Source organism: Gadus macrocephalus, chromosome 8 (genome assembly GCF_031168955.1).
Source record: "Gadus macrocephalus chromosome 8, ASM3116895v1".
In the NCBI taxonomy this organism is placed as follows: Eukaryota; Metazoa; Chordata; class Actinopteri; order Gadiformes; family Gadidae; genus Gadus; species Gadus macrocephalus.
In genome coordinates this window covers 11,275,130-11,289,087 of record NC_082389.1, presented here as the reverse complement: position 1 = coordinate 11,289,087, position 13,958 = coordinate 11,275,130, and the positions used below count along the sequence as shown (strand labels likewise).

The 13,958-nt window shown below is 44.8% G+C and overlaps 1 protein-coding gene across 1 annotated transcript in view; it reads left to right on the top strand.

Moving 5' to 3' along the window:
- Positions 1-13,958, top strand: part of ndufb3 (NADH:ubiquinone oxidoreductase subunit B3) — a 146,964-nt gene that overhangs the window by 116,756 nt on the left and 16,250 nt on the right. The gene's annotated exons all lie outside the window — the stretch shown is intronic.

Sequence of the window (13,958 nt, the reverse complement as noted above, 5' to 3'; positions counted from 1 at the left end):
TCCCGAGGAGAAATAAATGTCATCCCCTGGTAACTCGAAAAGAAAGTTTTTAATGTAGATAAATCATCAGTTACATCAAATAACACATAACATGAGAGCTCAGAATGATGACTACACAACGCAAAGACATAGATTCAAACAACATGCAAGTTGCACACAATGTTGACTAAAGAAAAGCTGTCAAATCAGACAGACAGACAGACAGACAGACAGACAGACAGACAGACAGACAGACAGACAGACAGACAGACAGACAGACAGACAGACAGACAGTACTCTCTTTGCCGTGCTGCTGCTCTAGCTCTTCGTGTCTGTTTGGTTGGATAAAACATCTGTGGTTCGATGATGCAGCCGTGGTCGGATACATGGGGTGGACCCGCCTGCTCATGACTCCCAGACCCTATAAGAGCCCTCACACAAGTCACTTCGACATTACAGCCTGCGATGCTTCGAAGGGTGCGTCACCGACTCAAATCTTACACTGTAGACTACAGTATGCTTTGTGTTGGGTACAGCCTGGTTGATTCAAACCCAAGACTTTATAGGTCCATTGAAAATAGAGTGGCTTTATTCAACAACATGGGAAAAAAAAAATAATAATTAATCGTGACAGAACATCCTCAGTGGTTTTTGACCTCTGACCTCTGATTGCAAAGATGTTTTCAGCTGTGAAAGCACAGAAGGACTGTTTGATAGAGTGGTCAACCTGATGATGTGCAAGCAAGAGGGAGTATCTGAAAGAGAGAAAAGATACAAACAGAAAAATATCTACTAGACTATCAGGAGCATGGTGACCCGGGACGCTGATACTGTACAGCAAAAGCCTTCAAGCTCTCTGCTGCTGGTGCTGATGGACCTAGCGGTCAGTTGACGATCAAGGTCCAGAACGTCGGAGGCTAAAGATGTTGGAAGAGGAGAGGCGGGAAGAGACTTGGGAAGCGAAGGAACCCTTGGTCGAGAAGGCTCTTGGGCAGAAACAGTTGGCGTGGCCGTAGACAACAGGCCAAAAAGATTATGAAACTGAGCACCACACGTACTGAATATTACTGAGCAGCCCTTTGGTAGCCCTAGGCGAGATTGAGTTTTGGATTCCCCGTTCCCATAGCGAGCGTTGCCCTGTTACTTGACATTACTATAATAAATATCAATGAAGATACAGATTAACCGATTAACCTTTACTTTGCATGGCAGTTTTTTCACCCACTTATAGCTCTACTATACTACATTGCATTTAAACATTTGTGATGCATGGACAACAAACAGCAAAGTTTTCTTTCTTTTTTTTATAACTTATTACACACTCAAATACCAGTTCAAGGTATGGATGAACTCCATAAAGTGTAAAGGTGCTCATAGGAGGAATCTTAAAAAAGAAAAATATGCAGAAATATGATCTACCGCCATACATAGATTAAAAATGCTCAAGAATATTTAACATGAAATTAACTGTAGGAGCCACATTTACACAGAGCTGCTTTCAAATCACATTGTTACATCACTACAAACAATAGTGATGTAACAATGTCCTGCGGTCAACAAAGGTTGACCGCAGTAGCATCCCACTTCAGGCTGATTTGGGACTGCAGTGTCTCTGGGAGTAAAGCGTGGTGCTGTATATCATTTCCCCAGCAGCTCAGGTGGCACTCCAGTCTTGATGAAATTCTCAACTTTGACGTAAGCCTCATGGAAGAGGGAAGGATGATATGGAATTTGCAGAGTGAAAATGTCCTGTGTGACCAAACCATGAAGTAACAGTAACCCACCTCTGCAATGTGCATTTGGGCCTGCACATGATACATATACTTGGTTTTATCTCAGTGCAATGACCCCATCTCTGATGATCCCAATCCCTGCAGCTTTTCATGAGGGAGCAGTTCCTGGATTTGAAGGGCCATTTTATTTCTAAAACGCTGTCTCCATGGTAAGTGCAGGCAATCATACCATCAGGTAATGCTCCAATCCAAGGGAGTTCTGGGTTGATGATGAACCCTGACGCCCTCACCTGGAAGTGGTGGTCTTTCAACATAGCGACAAAGCTTCCCCGTGCTCTATCCTCATTCTCTTGACCCCATCTGACAAAGATTGGAAAGTAAAATGTGTATTAAAATGTGAACATGTCTATCATGGCCCATCAACATTTACCAGAATGTGTTGCATTCTGACAAACACACAAAAAAAAGAATATATATATTTACTGGCTTCTTAACAATGCTATTTAATACACACATAGGCGCAAACCTTTGAACAAACTACACCAATTCGTCTTTATGTATGGTTGTCTAGCTGGACCTCAAGAGATGCACAGTAGCATGAGCTTTTCTTTGAAACTGTTCTGTAATCAATGTACCTTGTTGCCTCAGTGGAGAACCGAGATGCATGAGGATAGCAAATTATTATTATCAAGGATGCAGGTGTGTCTGCTCTGCTCTTCCTGCCCTCTGATCAAAACCAAACTAGAGATTCAACATCTTACAATCCAAGCTAAATACCTATATTATATTAAACTGTACAGAAGCTAAATAATAATAGTACAAAAAACTATTAATCATAATTTCCCGTTGTCATAACTAAGAGGAGTTGTAGTGTTATGTACAAGGCACAAAAGAGATACAGAATAGCATTTTGAACAGGCTGTGTTTATCAAGGCATGTAGCCAATCTTACCTGTGTGAGTGGCCCTCAATGACCGACTGTTTCACTGATATGAAGCGACTCAAAGAATGCCCGGCACTCTTCATCTGATGGTCTGATGCAGGAAAACTAGATACTTTAACATGACGGGGCTCTTGTTCATTAAAGAAACTATTGTTACGAAGCTCTTCATATGGGACCCCCTTCATACTTGTCTCAGCTCAAGCACAGGGCTTCTCGTGCAGCTTCTCAGAAGCAGCCAACACAGTGTAGAGTAGAGGAGAGCTGCATGAGAGCAGACTGCTCCTAGGCCTGCCTTACAGACGCAATGAGCCATGAGTACTTGCACTGTGATCCAGGAATGCGTTGGGGTCACAGAAAGGTTTTGAGAATGCTTGACCTTAAATTTGAAACACAAATTGCAAATGACAAATTTAGAGATGTAGCCAGATTAACCCATGATAACCCATGATTCAACATATAACATTATTTAAGACTGCTAGCTATTTTCTACATTACTATGTTTAAATTAATAGATAAGACCAGTAAAAAGGTGATACCATTGGCAAAAGAGAATTATTAGCCTAGCTTCTAGCTTTGACTTAGTTTGGCTGGCTAGGTCAGTTAAAAGCACAAAGGGACTTATTAGCGTAGTAAGTAAACACCTATCTTACCTTTCCTGTGATTACGAACATTTTCTTTATCTTCAGATGATAAATCCTCAGATAAATCCTCAGTTTACAGGACCGGTTTCAGTCACGTGACGGAAACCGGCCCTGTTTACTGAGACATTCAAATGATCTACACATAATACATTTGCATAGGCTGATGAAGCCAGAGTTGCCTAGCAGCTTATGCAAATGTGTAACTTTTGGGGCCAAAAGGTCAGGTTAAAAATAATAATAATAATAATAACAAACACAACAGGGTTCCTAAGTTTTACGTAGGGCCCCTAATAATTCTCTTCACGGGCGCAGCAATTTTGTTGTTGAGTCGTACAGTCAGCCTCACTGAACTCGGCCTACACTAGGACCAAAAGGGGGCGTGCCTCAATGAAGTGTTGCAAGAAAGCTGGGTGATGTACACCTTACAAGTGGGCGTACCATAATGGATAGCACCATGATACCGACAGGATTCACAGAGACGCAGACCCACGTGGAAAAGGAATCAATGGGAAATACTAAGTCTGAGCAAAAGACGCTGGGAAAGGCGTCAACATGACACCGTCCCTATGCGTGTGACAGGACTTTTGAGGCAGGGGCAATAGGTTAATAAAGTCAACAAACAGTGATTGGGCTCATTTGGACGTCCAGCCGCCATTTTGTTACAGGCTCTTGGTTTCCGAGGAACATGTGCTCAACATTAGGAAAGACAATTTTCTACAGGATTTCAAGACTGTAGAATAAAGGGGTCAGAAAATATGGCCGTCCAAAGACCGCATTTTCAGATACAAGTCTGAGCAAAAGACCGCACAAATTTAGAAAAGATCCATGCCAGTGCTTCCCCCAGGACATGTATAGACATTGGTAGTCAAGGCAGGGCCCTATTGTTAATGGCGGCCTCCTTAACCCCACAGTGCTGGGGGAAACACTGGGGAACATAGCGAGTCCGAGCAAAGGAACGCACAAATTTAGACACATCCCTGTGGAATGAATGATGCCGACAGGATTCACAGAGAGTCCGAATCACACGGACGAGGAGGCGAAGGGAAATAGTACAGAGAAAAAGTCGCTGGGAAAGGCGTCAACATTACACCGTCCCTGTGTCTGAAAGGAATTTGGAGGCGGGGCCATAGGTAGGAGTCAAACACAAACACACATAAGAGTCTCACTCCACTCTCAGCCACCGTGGGGCATACTAGAAGCTACAGCTCAGCAGCTCCATGTGTTCCTCGCTACCAAACGCCACAGTGCTTCTGCACGTGAAAGACAAGGACGAGGACGCAAAGGGAAACATAACGAGTCCGAGCACACGGACGAGGAGGCGATGCAAAATACAACAAGTCTGAGCAAAAGACCGCACAAATTTACAACACATTCCAGCGTAATAATACCGACAGGATTCACAGAGACGCAGAAACACACAGAATGTGAAGCAAAGGGAAATATAACAAGTCTGAGCAAATGACAAACAACAAATTTACAACATTATCTAGGAGTCAAACATAAACCCACATAAGAGTCTAACCCCACTCTCAGCCACCATGGAGCAAACTAGAAGCTTCAGCTCAGCTGCTCCATGTGCTCATCGCTACAAAACACCACAGTGCTTTTCCAGGTGGATCACAAGGACGAGGACGCAACGGGAAACATGGGCGTGAGGAATCGATTACTCGAGTACTCCTCGTTACAAATTAACTCGGTTGGTGGACAGGCAAACTCGAGTTTGTATATACACACACAAACAAAGTTTTCTGAAGAAAGTGTATCAATTTTCTGTCGGCTCCACTAACGCATGGGCACAAAGAAAATTAAATGCATCCATTTCCATGGCGCGTTCCGTGCCGTGTGCAGGCACGCCAGAATTCAAAAAGTTAAGAGATGGCGGTTAAAGCAAACCGCAGCGAAGAATTGAAATACTTTAAAGAAATAGGAGATCATAAGGTGAAATGTAAAATATGCCAAGCGAAATCGAGCTACCAGAAAGTACTATGCGGCAACATATGCTCCTGAAACACAACGGTGAGTTCGGGAAAGCAGACCCGCAGCAACGGTGAAAGTGAAAGTGTGTCGGCTATTTTCACCTCCGCAAGACGCAGCTGTAATCCCGGGCGTGTAGAGAAGATCACAACGCTGAGTATTTCCATAGTCCATTTGCTGCCGTTTTATTTGCAGCTTTAAGCATTTATTTGCAATGGTTAGGCTACTTGTTTCGTTTTTTTTAAACTGTTACAGGCCTTGGTTCGACGTGATTTAAATTGTGAGACGCATATTTATTTTTGTAAGGAAAATGTGTTTGAACGTTTGCAAAAATAAATAATGAATACTCTGATAACACTGACTGTTTTGATGGAGAATAAGAATTACATGTTTGGTTGGTAATATTGCCGTTCATCATCAGGCCTATTCCTGCTGCAGAGTTTGGAATTTACTACTCGTGCCCATCCCTATCTCGTATGTGTGTTTCTGTTTGACTCCTACCGATTGCCCCGCCTCCTCTCGGCGGCGAAACATAATATATAAAAGAGGCATCACTGGTAATTTCTCTTCATTGTTTGCTGACTTCTCATGAAGAACAACCTGCTGCTAACTTGGCAGAATCCTCGACCCAACCCACCACCGCAAAGACGACTCCTGCCCCAGGTACTCGAGGCGATCTTCCTCTTGCGGCGGCGGCGTCTCTTGCGGCGGCGGCGGCTCTTGTGGCGGCGGCGGCAGTGGAGGCGTCACTTGTGGCGGCGGCGGCGGCGGTGTCTCTTCTTGGATATCGGATATGGAAAACTACGAAGTTTTGGAGCGTCTTGGCAGTGGTGGATCTGCAGAAGTACTAAGATGTAGAAGCCTTCGTTCAGGGAAATTTTTCGCCATGAAAAAGTTTTTTGCCCTGGATGATACGCATCTCATCTTTCAGAGGGAACTCGTGCCTCTGTCGGTGTTGAAGCACAACAATGACATCCGACTGCTGACTGCGTTCCTCCACGGGGGGATCATGCATGCTATCTTTGAGCGTCTCGAACACACCCTTCTTCACGAGCTGAAGATAAAAGGCTGCAGTCTGGAGAGTCTGACGATCAAGAAATACAGTTTCCAGATCCTCAGAGCAGTGGACTTCATCCACAGCCGCAATATAATGCATCAAGACATCAAGCCAGATAACCTGCTGGTCTCGCGCTCTGGAGTCCTCAAGTTGGCCGACTTTGGCTCCTGCCGCACGTCTAACCATGCTGCCGTACCGCTCACACGGGATGAGGGCAGGGGCGGACTGGCCATCGGGAATACCGTCCCCGGTGGGCCGATGGCCCAAAATACTATTATGTACCGGCCCACGCCCATCATCGCATCAGCCCTACAATGGTTATCAGAGCGGCACATTTTCTCCAAGAGCTATACCTTTCTAATCTCAATCGCACTGACTGAGTTTTATACTGCTACTCGCAATCGGTCTTCACACTCATGGTGACTATTTTTCGATTTTTTTTTAAGTGTCTTCTAATATGTGTTTTACAGACTTCGGAAGTCCAAAGTAAGAAAAGATCTCCACCTTATTAATAAACACCTCTAAATTGGTTCTTACACAGCCGAAGTGTTCTCAGCTGTGCGGATTGAGGTAGAGAATTTGGATTTGCATACATACACGCAACGCGGCACCCAGTTCTACGCATGCGCTCAACCCATGATGAGAAAGGGATTGTTAGCGGCGAATGTCTCCAGCTTGAGACCCGCTGAGGGAAGCGCTGCCCGGCAACGATCCCTTTCTCCTCCTTGTCGTGGTTCAGTCTACTTCACATTGATGAGGACGTTGAAGAACCAGGAACGTCGGAGAACCCAACGCGGTCGTTTGAGATTCATAATATTGGCTCACACATCTTTTGGCCGTTATAATATTATATGATATAGATATCTATGTAGGCTATATGATAATATTTTGATATAGAGCTCCAGGACTCCCGTGTGTTCTAGAATAATTACAGAACACGGCTAAAGGCTGTGTGAGCCTCGCCATTGCGATACATCCACTGTAAACAGAGCGAATGGTACCGTGGCTGCAAGCTGCTCAGGGCCACACCCCCACCCTCCTCCCTGACCCGCCTCGGTCCTCCTCATTTGCATTATAGCTACAGCCACCAAAACAGCGCATTTGGGGGAAGCTCAATGTGCGACTGGCTCGGAGTGGCTGTAACTCTACACCACGGCTGAATTTCGGGAACGTCGTTATGTAACTTACTGTTTTGTTATGCACCTTCAGCACCCCTACACACACAAACAATCACACACCCAGCATGCAACACTACTGATACCACTGATGTTCACACCCCATCGTATGTTCTGTTCTGTTCATTTCTAATATATTGTTCATGCTAATTCTACCCTCTGATTCCAGTTTCTTTATTGTGTGGTCTTTCTCTGCTGACATTCATTCCTTAAGGCTTTGTAGTTATACTTGTATAACCATCTGATATTAGCCAAGAGTTAAGCATATTCATCTAGCAAACTATACCTACCTTGGAGTGTTACAATAGCCAATAATCATTTTATTCCATGTGTCCATCCAGGCAAATTGGTGGATCCAAATGTTATTAAAAAACAAACATACATATATGATGTAATTTCTTTGTAATCATCCAAAATAATGTTAAGTGTATGGGTATTTTTCCCAGAAGGCCACTGACTGTTCGATACGCGCGATCCATTGAGTGGGCAACGCGGCGTGTACATAGTGGGCCGCGCGCGTGTATTGAGTGGGCCGGTCTGACAGAAACTCCCCGGCCACTTTTTTCCCCCAGTCCGCCCCTGGATGAGGGTGCAATTTTGTTCATGGCACCAGAGATGCTGGTGATGGACCCTGACTACAACAAGCCTGTAGATGTGTGGGCCGTTGGGTGCACCTTGGTGTTCATGGCCACGGGATACTACTTCCTGGAAGGCGAAAGATTCCTGGAACCCATCAAGATGATTATAACCAAAGTGGGACCTCTGACTGCCATCCAGGAGCAGCAATATTTTAATAGTGGGAAATACCCCGGAGAGTTAGGGGCACTGCCTGTGGTGCATCCCACCTCCGACCTGATGGAGAAGTACGGCATTTCTGACCCCCTGCTGGCTCAGCTGGTGGAGATGTGTCTGCAGATGGACCCGGTGGACAGGTGGCGCTGCTCTGCGCTGCTGAGACACCCCTACTACACCCAAGATCATTTCCATGAGAGATTTCCCAAGGAGCTGGAGGAGATGGTCGACCACGATCAGTCTGTGTCCCTCATGGTGGAGCAAGAGTCGTTCCCACCAATTACAACATGGGAAAAATTCCAGGAACACAATAACAGTCCCACAGTGGAGGGACTTGATGAGGAAAAGTGCTGCTGGCTCCCTACTTGTGTACATTTACGGGAACTTTCGAAGGTCATAACGGAAGCACTCTGGAGAACCATCGACAAAGTCCAGGGGCTTGTTGTGGTCTACATTTATAGTTGGTGATCATCAACATGGTGATCATGTTGAGATGATGTCAAATTGCCAACTGTCTTTTTCTGTTCCATGTTGTCTGTTTTTCAATGTATATATTTTATATGGAACTAGAGTATATTCTGCTGTCTTGGCCAGAACGCCCTTGTAAAAGATATTCTGAATAAAATAAAAAAAATTCACCCCTTGATGGCACTATTGCATTGTTTGGAAATATTTCTCGATTGCCTCAAACGTTGTGCTTGGCACCCTATAAAGAATTTCATTTATAGAGAACCTTTCATGACTCCCATCCTCAAGTAACACGTCAGCCAGTCGACGTCGAAAATGGAAAAAAAAATGGGGGTGGTGACTTTGAAAAAAAACTCGACGACCACATCAAGTTGAAAATGGAGAAAAAATGGGGGGGTGGACTGTTAAAAAAAAAAGTCCAAATGAAAAAAATAACGGGGGCATTCAGGGGGTGAAACAAATGATACAAGAAAATCATCGACCACGTAGATGTCGAAATTGAAAAAAAAAATGGGGCTGGAGACTTAAAAAAACATGGACGTCGACGTCGGAAATAAAGAAAAAATGGGGGCATTCAGGGGGTGAAACAAATGATATAAGAAAATCATCGAACACGTAGACGTCGAAATTGAAAAAGAAAATGGGGCTGGAGACTTTTAAAAAAACATGGACGTCGACGTCGGAAATATAGAAAAAATGGGGGCATTCAGGGGGTGAAACAAATGATACAAGAAAATCATCGACCACGTAGATGTCGAAATTGAAAAAAAAATGGGGCTGGAGACTTTTAGAAAAACATGGACGTCGACGTCGGAAATGAAGAAAAAGTGGGGGCATTCAGGGGTGAAACAAATGATACAAGAAAATCATCGACCACGTAGATGTCGAAATTGAAAAAAAAAATGGGGCTGGAGACTTTTAAAAAAACATGGACGTCGGCGTCGGAAATGAAGAAAAAATGGGGGTGTGGACTTCAAAAAAAAAGTCGACCACGTCAACTTGGAAAATAATGGGGGGAGAAAAAAAATAATGGGGGGAGAAAAAAAAAAAGTTAAAATACGTCACCCACTTCGACGACGGAAATGAAAAAAAATGGGCTTGGGTGAAATTTTGTTCTATTAATGACGACCAAGTTTGAAGTGTTGAAAGTTGGAGATCACGTTGAGATAGTTGAAACACTGCATGCAATTCTGTCAACGGCCACTTGTGGGTTCAGTGAGAGAACACAGATTCACGCCTAAGGTGACCACTACTGTAACTTCGTGAATATCGGATATGGAAAACTACGAAGTTTTGGAACCTCTTGGCAGCGGTGGATTTGGAGAAGTACTAAAATGTAGAAGCCTTCGTTCAGGGAACTTCTTCGCCATGAAAAGGTTTTTTGCCCCGGATGAAACGCATCTCATCTTTCAGCGGGAACTCGCTCCTCTGTCGGTGTTGAAGCACGACAATGTCATCCGACTGCTGACTGCGTTCCTCCACGGGGGGATCATGCATGCTATCTTTGAGCGTCTCGAACACACCCTTCTTCACGAGCTGAAGATAAAAGGCTGCGGTCTGGAGAGTCTGACGATCAAGAAATACAGTTTCCAGATCCTCAGAGCAGTGGACTTCATCCACAGCCGCAAAATAATCCATCGAGACATCAAGCCAGATAACCTGCTGGTCTCGCGCTCTGGAGTCCTCAAGTTGGCCGACTTTGGCTCCTGCCGCACGTCTAACCATGCTGCCGTACCGCTCACACGGGATGAGGGTGCAATTTTGTTCATGGCACCAGAGATGCTGGTGATGGACCCTGACTACAACAAGCCTGTAGATGTGTGGGCCGTTGGGTGCACCTTGGTGTTCATGGCCACGGGATACTACTTCCTGGAAGGCGAAAGATTCCTGGAACCCATCAAGATGATTATAACCAAAGTGGGACCTCTGACTGCCATCCAGGAGCAGCAATATTTTAATGGTGGGAAATACCCCGGAGAGTTAGGGGCACTGCCTGTGGTGCATCCCACCTCCGACCTGATGGAGAAGTACGGCATTTCTAACCCCCTGCTGGCTCAGCTGGTGGAGATGTGTCTGCAGATGGACCCGGTGGACAGGTGGCGCTGCTCTGCGCTGCTGAGACACCCCTACTACACCCAAGATCATTTCCATGAGAGATTTCCCAAGGAGCTGGAGGAGATGGTCGACCACGATCAGTCTGTGTCCCTCATGGTGGAGCAAGAGTCGTTCCCACCAATTACAACATGGGAAAAATTCCAGGAACACAATAACAGTCCCACAGTGGAGGGACTTGATGAGGAAAAGTGCTGCTGGCTCCCTACTTGTGTACATTTACGGGAACTTTCGAAGGTCATAACGGAAGCACTCTGGAGAACCATCGACAAAGTCCAGGGGCTTGTTGAGGTCTACATTTATAGTTGGTGATCATCAACATGGTGATCATGTTGAGATGATGTCAAATTGCCAACTGTCTTTTTCTGTTCCATGTTGTCTGTTTTTCAATGTATATATTTTATATGGAACTAGAGTATATTCTGCTGTCTTGGCCAGAACGCCCTTGTAAAAGATATTCTGAATAAAATAAAAAAAATTCACCCCTTGATGGCACTATTGCATTGTTTGGAAATATTTCTCGATTGCCTCAAACGTTGTGCTTGGCACCCTATAAAGAATTTCATTTATAGAGAACCTTTCATGACTCCCATCCTCAAGTAACACGTCAGCCAGTCGACGTCGAAAATGGAAAAAAAAATGGGGGTGGTGACTTTGAAAAAAAACTCGACGACCACATCAAGTTGAAAATGGAGAAAAAATGGGGGGGTGGACTGTTAAAAAAAAAAGTCCAAATGAAAAAAATAACGGGGGCATTCAGGGGGTGAAACAAATGATACAAGAAAATCATCGACCACGTAGATGTCGAAATTGAAAAAAAAAATGGGGCTGGAGACTTAAAAAAACATGGACGTCGACGTCGGAAATAAAGAAAAAATGGGGGCATTCAGGGGGTGAAACAAATTATATAAGAAAATCATCGACCACGTAGACGTCGAAATTGAAAAAGAAAATGGGGCTGGAGACTTTTAAAAAAACATGGACGTCGACGTCGGAAATATAGAAAAAATGGGGGCATTCAGGGGGTGAAACAAATGATACAAGAAAATCATCGACCACGTAGATGTCGAAATTTAAAAAAAAATGGGGCTGGAGACTTTTAGAAAAACATGGACGTCGACGTCGGAAATGAAGAAAAAGTGGGGGCATTCAGGGGTGAAACAAATGATACAAGAAAATCATCGACCACGTAGATGTCGAAATTGAAAAAGAAAATGGGGCTGGAGACTTTTAAAAAAACATGGACGTCGACGTCGGAAATATAGAAAAAATGGGGGCATTCAGGGGGTGAAACAAATGATACAAGAAAATCATCGACCACGTAGATGTCGAAATTGAAAAAAAAATGGGGCTGGAGACTTTTAGAAAAACATGGACGTCGACGTCGGAAATGAAGAAAAAGTGGGGGCATTCAGGGGTGAAACAAATGATACAAGAAAATCATCGACCACGTAGATGTCGAAATTGAAAAAAAAATGGGGCTGGAGACTTTTAAAAAAACATGGACGTCGGCGTCGGAAATGAAGAAAAAATGGGGGTGTGGACTTCAAAAAAAAAGTCGACCACGTCAACTTGGAAAATAATGGGGGGAGAAAAAAAATAATGGGGGGAGAAAAAAAAAAAGTTAAAATACGTCACCCACTTCGACGACGGAAATGAAAAAAAAATGGGCTTGGGTGAAATTTTGTTCTATTAATGACGACCAAGTTTGAAGTGTTGAAAGTTGGAGATCACGTTGAGATAGTTGAAACACTGCATGCAATTCTGTCAACGGCCACTTGTGGGTTCAGTGAGAGAACGCAGATTCACGCCTAAGGTGACCACTACTGTAACTTCGTGAATATCGGATATGGAAAACTACGAAGTTTTGGAACCTCTTGGCAGCGGTGGATTTGGAGAAGTACTAAAATGTAGAAGCCTTCGTTCAGGGAACTTCTTCGCCATGAAAAGGTTTTTTGCCCCGGATGAAACGCATCTCATCTTTCAGCGGGAACTCGCTCCTCTGTCGGTGTTGAAGCACGACAATGTCATCCGACTGCTGACTGCGTTCCTCCACGGGGGGATCATGCATGCTATCTTTGAGCGTCTCGAACACACCCTTCTTCACGAGCTGAAGATAAAAGGCTGCGGTCTGGAGAGTCTGACGATCAAGAAATACAGTTTCCAGATCCTCAGAGCAGTGGACTTCATCCACAGCCGCAATATAATCCATCGAGACATCAAGCCAGATAACCTGCTGGTCTCGCGCTCTGGAGTCCTCAAGTTGGCCGACTTTGGCTCCTGCCGCACGTCTAACCATGCTGCCGTACCGCTCACACGGGATGAGGGTGCAATTTTGTTCATGGCACCAGAGATGCTGGTGATGGACTCTGACTACAACAAGCCTGTAGATGTGTGGGCCGTTGGGTGCACCTTGGTGTTCATGGCCACGGGATACTACTTCCTGGAAGGCGAAAGATTCCTGGAACCCATCAAGATGATTATAACCAAAGTGGGACCTCTGACTGCCATCCAGGAGCAGCAATATTTTAATAGTGGGAAATACCCCGGAGAGTTAGGGGCACTGCCTGTGGTGCATCCCACCTCCGACCTGATGGAGAAGTACGGCATTTCTGACCCCCTGCTGGCTCAGCTGGTGGAGATGTGTCTGCAGATGGACCCGGTGGACAGGTGGCGCTGCTCTGCGCTGCTGAGACACCCCTACTACACCCAAGATCATTTCCATGAGAGATTTCCCAAGGAGCTGGAGGAGATGGTCGACCACGATCAGTCTGTGTCCCTCATGGTGGAGCAAGAGTCGTTCCCACCAATTACAACATGGGAAAAATTCCAGGAACACAATAACAGTCCCACAGTGGAGGGACTTGATGAGGAAAAGTGCTGCTGGCTCCCTACTTGTGTACATTTACGGGAACTTTCGAAGGTCATAACGGAAGCACTCTGGAGAACCATCGACAAAGTCCAGGGGCTTGTTGAGGTCTACATTTATAGTTGGTGATCATCAACATGGTGATCATGTTGAGATGATGTCAAATTGCCAACTGTCTTTTTCTGTTCCATGTTGTCTGTTTTTCAATGTATATAT